Below are 14,549 nucleotides of genomic sequence, written 5' to 3'. Positions count from 1 at the left end.
TTCAAACCAGCACAAATTTTTAAATCAGAAAATAGTAAATTGAATAAATGCTATTATTTTTTAAAAATCAGATAGTACAGAAAGTTATAAAGAAAATAAAATTTCATCTATAATGTCACCACTATTAGCATGTTGATCCATGTTTCTGTGTATAAATAGCTATGCCTTTTATACAAATGGGATCATACTGTATTTACCATTTCAGAATTTGATTTTAAAAATTTAATGTTATGTTATGGGTAGGCTTATATGTCAATAAACAATTCTGCACTATCATAAAAAATGTTTTACTTTAATTATGGCATCTCATCATCTGTGTTATGATTTTAGTTTATTTTTGTATATATGTATACACATATACAAAGTCTTTGTGCATATGAAAAAGGTATTAATTTTAACCTCATTCTTGAATGTTCATCTCTTTGTTTATATTAGGCTGAAAATTATTTCTTATTGGCAATAAGAAAATATCATTCCATATGCTTCTGGCATCTATTACTGATGACAAGTTGCTATCATTCCTCAGTAGAGGGACTACCATTTCTCCAGTTTCTTAAAATATTTTAAATGTATCTTTAATGTTCTAAACTTTCATCATATTGTGTCTAAATGTGGATTTTTTTTTAAGTTATCCTACTCAGAACTACTACTTTAGTTTGAAGATTCATTTTTCTTCATTTTTCAGACTATTGTCTCATTCCCAATCTTTCCTTTTAAAGAGAATGTCTATGTGGACATATACTGGAGGTTCTCATTTCATCTTCCACATCTCTTAACATATTTTATAATACAATTTATTACCCATAAGTTCTAATTAATTAATGAAAGGAATAACATACATATAATATGTTAGATACCATGTTACTTAGCTTCATATGTGTGTATGCGTTTAATCTGTCTATGTTTCATTTTATATGAATTTCTCAGATTTATATTCACTAATTTCCTCTTTATCTGTGTTTAATACAATGGGTAGTTTGTGAACTGAGCTTTTCCTTCCATTGAGTATATTTTTAATTTCTACAATTTTTATTTTATTCTTTTTCAAAGCTGCCTCTTATTTTTCATGAGATACTGGTGTTATGGTTTTGATTTCTTCCTTATTTATATCTTTGAACATTTAAGATGAAATTTTTTTAGCTTGTTCAATTTTCCCTTGAACTTAACATGTTAATTATCCTATTTGTTGAGACTCTTGACCCTCATGGAGGTCTATTTCCTTGAATGCTTTACATTTTAGACTTTAAACCTTTCTTCCAGAGGGAAATGTTTTCCAAGGATGTATCATGGTTCGGGGATGTAAGGGCACTACTATTGGGTGGTTTTAGGTCTATCTCTGCCAGTCATATGTGTTTCTCAACCAATTTTTTTTTTATTTTAATGCAGTTTTATTGACACATATTATATATTCACATATCACATAATAATCTAAAGTGTACAGTCAATGGTTCACAGTATCATCATATAGCTGTGCATTAATCTCACAATTGACTTTTTTTGTGTGTGAAAAAAAAAAACATATATACCCAAAAAAGCAATAAATGTCAAAACACACTGCAACAATTCATTGTAGAACAGATTTCAGAGTTTGGTATGGGTTACAATTCCACAATTTTAGGTTTTTACTACTAGCTGCTTTAAGACACTGGAGACTAAAAGAAATATCACTATAATCATTCAGCAAACATACTCATTTGTTAAATTCTTTCTTCTCTGCATAACCCCACCATCTCTTTTTATCTTTCTCTTGCTCTTTAGGGTTATTTGGGCTATGCCCATTCCAACTTTTTCGTGTTGGAAGGGGCTGTCAATAATATGGGACAGGGGATGGAACTAGCTAATATTCTTGAGAGGCTGGCCCCTCTGCATTTCAGGACTTATCTGACCTAGGAACCCATCTGGAGGTTATAGATTTCTGGGAAGTATCCTAATGTGTGGAACCTTTGTAGGATCTCATATAAAGCCCTAGGTGTTCTTTAGGGTTAGCAGTAATGGTTGTGGTTGGGGGGTGGCAAACCATGATAGATAACAATGTCTAGCTGAAGCTTGCCTGAGTAGCTTTCAGAGTAGCCTCTCAACTCTATTTGAACTCTCTCAGCCACTGATACCCTATTTATTACACTTCTTTCCCCCTTTTGATCAGATGGCATTGTCAACCCCACAATGCCAGGGCCAGGCTCATCCTTGGGGGTCTTTTTTTTTTTTTAATACACTCTTAACCAATGTTTAAAATAATTTCTTGCCAAGATGCCTTTTCCAAGCAAAATTGTGTGAATTCAACCCTATATCCACACATACGATTGATTTAGATTTCCCAGATGATTAATTTTCATCCATGGCCTAGGACAGACATCCATTACTCTTGCCAAATCCTAGTCTACTGAGAAGAATTTTTCTAGCCCTTTCCTAGCTCTCAGTTTCATGCTGAAGTACGTCTATGGCTTCCCATGCCCTGATACATGCAAATTCAACTCCTTGCTCTCAGATTAAAACTTCAGTCATTTAGGGTAATATCCAGGTCTAATAGTCTACAGGCCATTTTTATTTAGCTCCTGTTGACTCTTCTAGCTTCAGATTGACTCTCTGTTTCTGGCAATAAGTGGTTTTCTATTTTTTGTTTTCAAGCTTAGATATATATGTGCACGTTTTTATGGTTGTTATCTCCTATTCAATAACATTCTATGTTTGGAGCAAGGGCAGGGGAGGGGGTGTTAGTTTCGTAGGTTGCTTAAAGCAATACAATGAAATAGTTTGGCTGAAACAATGGGGATTTATACATTTATGGTCAGAGTCCAGAAAAGTGTCCAAATCAAGGCCTCATCAAGGCAATGCTTTACCATCTGTTAGTGATCCTTGACTCCTCTCTTGCATGGCAAGGCACATGGCGGCATCTGTTGGTCTTGCCCTTCTCTTCCAGGTTTTGTTGATTTCAGCCTGTTGCTTCCATTGTGTGCATGTGCTCTCTCTTCCTCTCTCTCTCTCTCTCCATATTCATTCCATTTTATAAAAGCCTCCAGTACTAGGATTAAGCTCCATCCTAAATGTGACGGATCACACCTTAACTGAAGTAGTCTTGTCAAAAGATCCTACTTAAATGGGTTTACACCTACAGAATGGATTAACTTTAAGAACATATTTTTTTGGGGGGGTACATACAGTTTCAAGCCACCACATCTACCCTCTGAACCCCCAAAAGACATGTCCTTTCTATATGCAGAATACACTCATTCCATCACAACATCCCAAAAGTGTTATTTCAGTAACAAAACTAAGTACAAAATCTCATCAAAATCAGTTATAGGTATGGTCTGTCCTGGGACAAAATTCTCCTCTGTCTATGAACTTGTGAAACCTAGAGAACAAGTTATCTGCTTTCAATGCACAGTAGAGGGACAGGTATAGGATAAACATTCCCATTCTAATAGAAAGAAAATAGAAGGAAAACGTGGGTGACAGTTTCCAAACAATTCCAAAACCCAGTAGAGAATATTCCGTTAAATTTCAAGTTCTAAAAGTCATTTATAGAATGATGTTTTGTCCTCCAGGCATGATAGAGCAGCAGCTCCAACCCTTCCAAGTGCTTGTGCAGCTCCATGCTCTCTCTAATCACTGAGGTGAAGGCTCTACCCTCTACGAACATTGGGATGACACCTGGACTCTGCAATTCCAAGGTAGTAGCTCCACCCTCTGAGAAAAAAGGAGTGGTGGCCAGACTCTGCAATCCCCAGGGAATATGCTCCAACTTCTAAGAACACTGGGATGATATCACTCTTCCTGAACAGTGAGGTGGAATGCCTGCCCTCTCTAAGCTCTGGGGCAGCCTTACGCTTTTCACACACATGGGTGACCTGTTCTCTTGGTCCAAAAAGATGTCTTTGGTCCAGACTTCAGCTTCCATGGTTCTGCCTTTGAAGAAATTTTTCTTCAATCAGTTCCTTTTAGTCCAGGTTGGCAGTGGTTCTCCTCATAGATCTTACAAAAAAATTGTTAGTTTTGCATGTAGAATGCAAGGGTCCAAGCCATCAGACAGTAGGAGTTTCCACCTACTCTTCCTGGATAATATACCTCTAATCCCGACTTGCACTGGAATGGCTGATTATATTCCTCTTCAGTTGAACCCTCACAGAGCACTGTTCTCTAGGGACTCACTTTCTGGAAGCTCATAATTTTCAAAATTATCAATTTCTGGGGTTTTTTGTACCCAGAAGTTAAGTTCTCAGTTTATTCATTTCTTCTCACATTTTACTGTAAGCTACAAGGAGAACCAGGCTGCACTCTCTACACTTAGCTTGGAAATCTCCTCAGCTAAATATCCAAGTTCATCACTCTAAAATTCTGCCTTCCATCCGACCTCAGAACTCAATTTGGCAAAGTTTTCCACCACTTTAAAACATAGATTGCCTTTTTTCCAGTTTTCAATAACACATTCATCATTTCCATCTCGGGCCTCATCAAGGGAAACTTTAGCATCCATATTTTTTACCAACAGTCACTCCAAAGCAATCTAGGCCTCTTCTATCAAGTATCTCACAATTCTTCTAGCCTCTACCATTACCCAGTTCCAAAGCTATTTCTACAATTTTGGTGTTTGCAATAGCAGCATCCCACTCTCCTGGTACCACAATCTGTTTTATTCTCCTAAGATGCTTAAAGCAATATACATGAAATGCCTCATTTTAAACTTTAGGATTTATTTACTTATTGTGAGAGTCTTGGAAAATGTTCAAAATAAGGCATCATTAAGGCAATGCTTTCTTTCCAAAGACCAGCTGCCAGCAATTCTTGAATCCTCTGCCACATGGCAAGGCACATGGCAGCGTCTGCTGGACTCTTCCTTCTCTTCCAGGGCTTGTTGATTTCAGTTTCTTGCTTACACAGCCTTCAATAGATATAATAGATATATAGATAGATGATAGATAGATAGATAGATAGATAGATAGATAGATAGATAGATAGATAGATAGATAGATAGATAGATAGAGAGATAGATAGAGAGATAGATAAAGTAGATAGACAGACAGATACAGATACAGATAGAGATAGAGAGATATCGTTCCATTTATAAAGAATTCCATTAAGACCTATCCTAAATGAGGTGGCTCACAAATTAACTGAAGTAGTCTCATCAGAAGATCCTACTTAAGATGGGTTCACACCCACAAGAATGGATTAACTTTAAGAACATGTTTTTCTGGGGTACATACAGCTGGAAACCATCACATCAGGTTACTTTAGAACTCAGCACAATCACCCATATGACTAGAAATCTCAGTTTCATCTTTATGATACCCCACAGCTAATATGATTTCCTCAGTGTCCCCTGGTGTTTGCTACCCCCTCCCCTCAAATCAACCAACAGGTCATATAGGCTGTCTCAAAAATAGCAACTTTGAGTGTTATTACTCTAAATTTATATGTCATGGCTGTCTCAGATGGTAAACTCCTGGAGGACAACCACTATACTACATGTAGATATGCGTTAGCATTACTAGAAGACAAAAATAAACACAATGTTTCTGAGACTCTCATTTGCAAGGAAAAATGTCTTTCTAAGTTGGCAGCTTTCTTTACATGAACTCTATTTCATGGATGCAGACTCAAAAGGAAGCTTTCTTTTTGGTTTGGCATGGTGGTCATTGGTGTCTTCATATTAGCATGCTGCTTTTTTAGAGTAAATCAAACATTTTGCTCAGGCGCTTGCTTGCTGTGAGTAAATCTCAAGAAATTGGAAGGTTCTTGGCCACCAGTCATTAGTTAAAGCTATTTGTCCTAATACCTGGTCAAATGTTAGTTTCAAGCCTGAAATATAATAATGAGAACTTTTTTTGCAGGGGAGGAGGGGGTAGAATTATGAACTATAAACCCAGAGTGACAGGAAGGTGCTAGGAGAAATGTTCAAAACATTGATGTGATTTATGAACATGTGGCGAACAGATGTGGTGGAGTAATGGGGTCCCCCATCTCCTTTTATAAATTTGGATTACATTTGTGTATCTCCTGCACCCACCTCTAGGTTTATAATATGCTTTATTAAAATTCTCTGCCCGGCATATGGATGATTAATAATTGTTGCTGACAGAAATTTGGTTTTGGTAAGCTGCACAGTGAAAGACAAATATAACTGGGCTATTTTAACCTCTGTATATTACGCTTATTAGAATGAGGCTTCTCTGTAAGATGGTCTGTGTTGAGATTGTGTGTGATTTATCGAAGTGTCACCAAGAACTCTGGTTCTGGAAAAACTCTTAAAATTTCTTTTATTGTAATCATCACTTGAGTTTCAGTTGTCACTAGGGAAAAATAATTTTTGGGAAAAAACATAATCAAGAGTGGTTTAAAAAATGCTTCAAATAAAATAAAATTTGGGTAGCTATCTAGGAATAAAAATGCAAAGAAAATCTTGAGATGAATATTATGAATACAAACTTATTTGTAACCAGTTGTAAATACAGTATATCAAAGAACTTAGATAAGAAAAAATTGCAATATTGGTTTTAGATACTCTTCCCTACCCTGATATGTCTGAAAGTTTTAGACAAGGCTTCTAATTCTTTCTGCCTTCATTAAAAGAGCAATTGTTATGCAAGTGGTATTTGTAACATAGTTTGAAAAAAATTTGTAATTAAAACAAAAAAATTAATAAACATTTCATCTATATGGCAAGAAATTCAAACAGTACAGATGTGTTTATAGTAAAGAATTAGGTTTCTTCCCATACTTCCTAAGTCCCCAAGTTCATTTGTCTAGAAGCAACCACTATTAGTTTGAAACTATTAAATAAAGGTACTAATATTATAAGCTAACCTTCCAAATAAGAATATTGAAACTAACTGCAAATTGTACTTAGTATCCTGTACTCTTTCACAGTGAATTAATAGTAATTTGTAAAGCTGGTAATAAAATCAAGGTTATATAATGCCCACTTCACTCCTAATATATTGAAGAAATTTTGAAAAGCACAAAGCAAAAAATTCAAAACAATCAAAATAATGCTAGAGGCCTGATGATTACTGAATTGGTGAAGTTTTGCTTTGGGCTGGGACTTTATCCCAAAGAATGAAAAGTTCTTGCAGCTGAAACTCTTGATTTGCAATTTACAACCCCCCCCCCTCCATTTCTCCTAACCAAGACTATGGCTGGCAGTTATCTGGAAGTCACAAAGAATGGTTATTAGACCGGGGTCTCCTACAAAATGCTAGAGGAATCAGCATGGGGCAATTCTGTGCTTAACTTGTGGAGTTAAAGGAGAAAAAGAATCAAGAACCCTCATGCTTTACTTTATACCCTCATTTTTCATTCAATTAGGGTAAATTATAAAAACAGTAACAAAAATGAAAGCACACATGGTAACAATATCCTAATGTGTTTGAGAAATAGTGCAGAAATGGACTTAACCACCTCACAAAAATTAGGCAACTTTTCAGCAGTCTAAATGGAAGTCTGGGATTTTGATTACCTAGACAACTTGCCTTCAGCTCTGTTCAGATCATCAGCTTCCCTCTCACCTCAATGAGTTGTGACTAGTAACTCAGTTTTAAACCTATTTCTTACCGATTCTATAAGAGATTTCTTCCCTCTCGCCTCTATGAGTTGTGACGAATAACTCAGTTTTAAACCTATTTCTTAAGAGGTTTCCTTCCATTAGAAAAAGTGAATGTGGGTCACGTTGCATTAGAAAAAGTGAATGTGGGTCACGCTGTTTCTTTAAAGTGTTGTGTCCTGTCTGAAACTAGGTTAAAACATTTGAAAAACTGGAAAGTCTCTCGATTCTTGACTCTTCTAAATCGAAATGCCTTGGCAACTGACATTTGAAGAATGATTTACAGTTTCTGGAGTACTTTGTGAGTTTGGTTTAAAAAAAAAACAGCCCTTAATATTCAGGCTACTTGGAGCTTAAATAATAGTGATTTTTAAAATATGGAGTTTGTCCGGTTTTGAGTAATTGTCCGAGGATTTATTATTGGCTTTCAAAAATGTAAATTCCCACATTCATCTGTCCAGGGAACTAGTGATGAAGCTGTCATTTCTTCTTCTTCAAATTGTAAAATAATTTGGTATTAGAAAATTAAAAGATAAAGAAAGCAGATTTTCCTGTGCAGGTGTTATGGTCCTGATATAGCCCTCGTTTGCTGTTGTGTGGCCCTGTGATGTCACCATATACCTCTAGGCCTCAATAGTGCAAACTTTGAGGCTGAGGAAGGGGGCTTTCTCATCTTATGTGTGCTTTCAGAAGAAAAGCTAATGTTACATTAATCCAAATTTTCAAATATACTTAATGTAACCCTTTTGCATTACCCAAGGAGTGAAATCAGTTCAACTCTTGAATACCCTTCTGCAACATGAACAAAATAATGCACACTTTTTTTTCTTTCATGAAATTAGTCGCCAGGATTTAGAGATACATGTAAGCTAAAATAGCATTAATGAGAAGAAACAACTGGAGAATTGAGAGGTTGAAAATTGGGTTTATATCCCATCTAATTAGTCCCAAAGTTCTTATCACTTAAAACTTTGCGAAATAAAACCTCAACCATTCTTTCTTTGATTTTTAAAAATAATTATTTAGCACCTTCTATGTGTTAGGCATCTTGGCAGGAATGGGATGAGTAAAGATTTTAAAACAACAAACTAATATACAAAACTAAACTAAACTAAACTAAAACAACAGCAAAAACACTATACCTGACTTTTAGTAGCTCACATTGGAGAAGACAGGATTATAAATACCTACAAATATTACACTCTAAAGTGTGACTCTAAAGTGTGTACAAAATGCTATAGAAACACAGGGAAAGGCAGGACTTGCTATCTCTAGAAAAGCTGAAAAGAAGCCACATAAACTGTCTCATGCTGATGTTTCCCAGGTGTGAGAAAAGGATGATCATAATGAAGGGTGTGAACAAGAGTAGAGTCGTAAATGGAGATATTTGGGAAAAGATATTTATAAGGATGTTTGAGTCTACATTATAGAGGGCCTTTATAGCACGTTAAGAATTTACTTATATTCACTCTAAGCAATAAAGAGTCTTTTAGGAGGAACTGATGCAATCAGATTTGGTTTTCACAAACCACTTAGAAGTACAAAGGATGAATTATAGAGAACCAAGATTTCAAGAACAAAAGGGAGATTGTTGAAATAGACTTAGCATGAGAGGGTGAAAATCTGAACCAAGAAAACTGAAGTGGGGATGAAGAGGAATGGAATAGAAATTAACTTCCACAGGCCCAAGATACCACTACATATCCTTCCTTTCTCTCTCCTTCTAAACTGTTCACAAATTTTATCAATTCCCAACTTACTCCTTTAAAAAATTAAGACACATTTTAGACATTGAGAAGCTATAAGGAGTAGTGTAGCCATCACCTGTAACCTCACTACCCAGCTCAGGAAATAAAACATTAATACAGAGGAATCATTCTCTGTGGGCTTTATGTTGATACATGTAGATTTACCTCCTTAATTTTTATTCCTGAACAGTGTTCCATTGTATAAACAAACCAAAATTTATCTATGTCCCATAAATGGATTTTAGATGGTTTCCTCTTTCTTCCTGTTATAAGCAGTGCTGCTACCACAATTATTATATGTGCCAACTTTCTATACATATGTAGGAATTTCTTCAAGATGTAGAATTGGAGCAGATTTCTTGTCATAATGTATATATTCACCTTTATTAGATATTGACATATTTTTCTCCAAAGAGATTATACCAATTATACTCTAACCAACATTGTATAAAAACTCTTGGTACTCTACAACCTCCCCTATACTCAATAGTGCCAGACATTTGAATTTTTGCCAGATTTTATAAGGTTTTTTAAGCCATTGGAGAGTTTTTGGCTTTTGCCACAGAAGATATTGAGTAGAAGGATGAAATTATCTGATTTACCAGGGTCATTTTGGTCACTGAGTTTAGGATAGATGGTAAAGACATAAAGGGTGGAAGCAATGTGACCAGTTAAGAGGGTATTGCAGTAATCTAGTCAGAAGATGGTGGATGATTAAACCAAGATGGTAGCGGCGAAGTTGTGAGAACTGGGAATATATCCACATTCATTTTGAAAGTGAAACCAAAGGATTTGCTGTTGGCTTATGTATGAATGCAAAACCTCCAAGGGTTTGGCATGAATTACTATAAGAATTGCTTAAAAGAGTTGCTAAAATTAGTTGGATTGCTGGAGAAGCAGGTTTGGAGGGAAGATCAGAAGTCAGCTTTGGGCTTGAAATGTTTAAGAAGACTATTAGATATCACTTGAAGATAGGTGAGTCTGGAGTTAATGGGAGAGATGAGGACCAGGGCATAAATTTTGGAATCTTTATCCACATAGAGGGTATTTAAAGCCCTGAAATTAGATGAAGTTGACAAGAGAGTGTATGTGGTCAGAGAAAAAAAAAGGTCCGCACCCTGAGCCTGATAGTTAGAGAGAGAGAAGGAGAAACAAGTCATGGGAATAGAACTGGCTAGTGAAGCAGGAGGAAAACCAAGAGAATGGCTGTACTGGAAGCCAGATAAATATTGTACCCTGCTGCTAATAAATCAAAGTAAATTGAGAACAGAGATTCAATCATTAAGTTTAGCAGCATGGAGGTCACTGCTAGTCTCTCACAGCAGTTTTGGTAGATTGTAAGGGTTAAACTCTGACTAGAGCATTTTAGGAGAGGAAAAAGAAGAGGAATTAATTGTTCTTTGTATGATTTTTACCAACAGTAAGGAAACAGGGCTGCAGTCGGTTGATGGGTTGGGGTCAAAAGAAGATTTAAAAAAATAGTAATGTATTTTTTTGTGCTTATGGGAATGATCCCAAAAAAGAGAAACAAAAATTGATGTGCAATAGAGAGAAGAGGTTAATTCTAGAATTATGTCCCTGAGTAGATGATAGGGGATGGGACTAAAGGAAACGTAAGGGGGTGTTCTGGTTTGCTAGCTGCCGGAATGCAACACACCAGTGACGGATTGGCTTTTAATAAAAGGGGATTTATTTTGTTAGTTCTTCAGAGGAAAGGCAGCTAACTTTCCACTGAGGCTTTTTCTTATGTGGAAGGCACAGGATGGTCTCTGCTGGTCTTCTCTCCAGGCCCCTGGGTTCCAACAACTTTCCCCAGGGTAACTTCTTTCTGCATCTCCAAAGGCCTGGGCTGAGCTGCAAGTGCTGAGATGAGGAATGCTGAGCTGCTTGGGCTGTGCTATATTGTGTTCTCTCATTTAAGCACCAGCCAATTAAGTCAAACATCACTCATTGCAGTAGACACGCCTCCTAGCTGACTGCAGATGTAATTAGCAACAGATGAGGTTCAGGTACCATTGGCTTAAGTCCGCAGCAACAAAACTAGGTGTGCTCACCTGGCCAAGTTGACAACTAAATCTAACTAACACAGGGGGTATGGACAGTTCATTAGGTGTAGCAAAAGGGAAAGCAGAACAAAAGGGCACGGATACAGGTTGGTAGATAGAAGTAATGGTAAGAGAGGATAGACTTGGTAGTTTCTCAGTGAAATAGGAAGTAAAGTCATCAGCTGGGAGTGTGGAAGAAGGAAAGATGTTAGAAGTTTTAGGAGAGAGGAGAAGACATGGAATAGTCATCCAGGAGAAAAAGATGGGAATATTCTTTCTAATTTTTAGTCTTTCTTGCATTATTTCACATGATACATAACTGATCAATCCAAAAGGAAAACATTCTTTTGATGTTTGCATGTTTGTTCATCAAAATTTACAATAAGATTTATTCTTTTTTAAACAAGATTATTATGTGACTAATCAAAATCTTCCAATAGCTACCCATCTCACTCAGAGTAAAATTCAAAATCTCTAATTGTATAGGGGAACCTACACAGTCTGTTCCCCTATTTCCTCTCTAAACTCACCTATAACTAACTGCTTTTCTCCTAACTCTACCTGTGCAGGAAATTGTGCCTGTTTTGTTCACTACTCTACTCTCAGCACCTAGAGCAGCACCTAGCACATAACAGGTTACTCTAAATATTTGTTCCATAAGAGAGATAGTAATGTTTTAGTGGCAAATCAAGACAAATATGAGCAAAGTAATCCAAATTACAGTTCTACACTAATCTGATAGGTGTACTGGTACAGGAGTAATCATGTCACTTTTGCTTTTAATAGTCTGGGGCAAGATAGGGGTTGTGCTCATTTAAATGCCACTGAGGCTTGCATATGTCTTACTCTAAAAAAATATTCAAGACAGTTTCTCCAAAACCATCAACTAGTTACATCCCCTTAACCCATAATGTCAACACCCATTTTCAACATGAAGAAATTATACAGTGATTGCCCCCAAATTCCTGAAGATTGGGAGAAGGATCAAAAAGAGGGAGAATTGTAACAGAGAAGATAGGATTTAACAAATGACTGTGAATACTGAATCATTATATTGATATTTCTTATTAGTCTGTACTGTACCAGAACAGTTAGAAGGAAATATCTGAAATTGTGGAACTGTAACCCATACAATACTTTGAAATTTGCTCTATAACTACTTGTTAAACTGTACTTTGAGATTTATCACTTTTCTGCATATATATTATATTTCACAATTTTAAAAAGTTAAAAAAATTCAAGAGATGGAAGTTCAGGATATTATTTATACTGCAGGTTGAGCACATAAAGTTTGTACTTTATATTTCTATTTAGGCATGGGCTAACCTAAAGTTAGTCTATGTAGCAAACAGAGCTGAAGTGTATTAAACGCTATGAAATTTGTTGATTACTGTTTTTTTGCCTTTCAGATGCATTATGAAATAGTAAGGAGAAAATTCTGCATGGTCCCAGAATAAGGTATAGTGTGCTTCTTTTATAATTTTATGATAAAATCATGTTAGTGATTCTGTTTCCTTCTTTTCCTTCACTGCCAGGAAACTTAGAGTCAAATTCATGTCTTTCATTTTTGTCAAGAACTTGTGAGGGGTGGGTTCATAACTGCTCATTACATTATTGAAAAGAACTAAATACATAAATGGATCATGTATAGTTTAGCAATCCAATTCTTTTTCTAAAAGAAAAAAACATGCAAAAATAGATATAGCTTTCTTGCAGGAAATATGCAAGTCTTTTAGAATACATTTTAAATTCTCACTTTACTTCTTGCTGCATATTGCTTATGTATGATTATCGTATTCTCTTAAAACCAATTTGATGCCCCCCTTTTTTATTTCTTCTAACCATATTTTCGTTGTGTGATTTCTAAATAAAGAAATAATCAAATTAGTCATTTTATTTTCAAATAGATCAGTGAAGTTCCAAGAGTTTGGCAAACTTTCTATGATGCTAATATAGAAAAAAAGCATACTCTGTGGAGGTATTTTTGTTGTTGTTGCCAATAGGGCATTTCCTCAAGCTTGAGACAAACTCTTTTCTTTTGAGACACTTCTAAACTATATTCTAATTGGAAATTCACTTAAGCTAGGGAAGATTACTTGAAGTGACAAAAAGGAATAAGCTATTCTAAATAAGGAGTTGTTTGTCCAAATAAAAAGTCTTTTATCCTAATGTATCAGAACATTTATTAATATTAAATTAGTTCTACTAGCTGTGGTACTTTCGGACATTCTCCATATAGGTAGAAATTTAGAACCTCCAGGTTTCTGCATTTTTATTGCTCCATAACCTCCAAGTAATGGAAAGATCAAAGCTTAGGCAGAAGAATAAGTGAATCAGATGATGCATCCATAACCCTTGTGGAGAATTGATTTATGTCCCCCACAAATGACTTGTTAACTCCTGGTTTTGTAGGTGTGAACCTATTTGTAAATAGGACATTTGAATGAGGATGGGTCTTAATCTAATGTGACTGAAGTTCTTATAAGCCAAGGCAACTAGGCACAGAAAAGAGAAGTCACAAGGAGCAGCCAGAAGCTGCAAGTTAACAGAACTCAGAAGAGAAATGAGAAGACACTGTCATGTACATTGCCATGTGACAGAAAAGCCAAAGATTGTCAGACATCCAGAAGCAGTATCAATCCCAGGAAGAAACAAGCCCCTTAGCCTCTGAAACTGTGAGCCAATAAATTCCTATTGTTAAGCAAATTCAGTGTATGGTATTTGTTTTAGCAGCTAGAAAATGAAAACACCCCTCATTTACATTGGTACATCAGCTTTCATTCACCATGATGGTTTTTCTTCCTTACTTCTAGCATTCAGATTTCCATTGCACAATGGCCGACAAAAATTCACCTCTTAATCTTTCAAAGACTTTGGTCTAGTGGAGGCAGCAAATTTGATGAGACTTCAAATAACTCATAAAAGAATGAAAAGAGCCTATCCTCCCTAATTACCCGGAAATAAAACTCAACTGTGACACTTTAAACTACAGTTGATATGGTATATTGTCCAGTACCTGGTAGCTAAAAATTACCCAAGTTAGTTATATTCCTCTTCTTTTTATGAAAATTGGTCATTTGAGGAGTGCAATAAAAACAATTTTGCTCAGAGGAATGCTTGCTTCTCTTGACATTTGGAGAAACCTTGATCAGCTCCAGTAACAATGGCTCCAGCCCCCTAGAGGGCTAGGTTTGCCTATGACTTGCTAAAGTTGGT

At 35.9% G+C, this 14,549-nt stretch overlaps 1 long non-coding RNA gene across 2 annotated transcripts in view; it reads left to right on the top strand.

The window, feature by feature from the left end:
- LOC143688959 (uncharacterized) overlaps window positions 1–14,549 on the top strand; it is a 164,631-nt gene that overhangs the window by 76,216 nt on the left and 73,866 nt on the right. The window contains exons 2-3 of one of the 2 annotated variants that reach the window (XR_013178419.1): window positions 3,546–3,671; window positions 12,743–12,791. This is a non-coding gene — a long non-coding RNA (uncharacterized LOC143688959). The remainder of the gene's footprint in view (window positions 1–3,545; window positions 3,672–12,742; window positions 12,792–14,549) is intronic. The other variant, XR_013178418.1, reaches the window with a different exon arrangement.

The sequence above is a fragment of the Tamandua tetradactyla genome, chromosome 6 (genome assembly GCF_023851605.1).
Source record: "Tamandua tetradactyla isolate mTamTet1 chromosome 6, mTamTet1.pri, whole genome shotgun sequence".
In the NCBI taxonomy this organism is placed as follows: domain Eukaryota; kingdom Metazoa; phylum Chordata; class Mammalia; order Pilosa; family Myrmecophagidae; genus Tamandua; species Tamandua tetradactyla.
The sequence above is the reverse complement of the archived record's forward strand: the minus strand, read 5'-3'. Positions and strand labels throughout refer to the sequence as shown.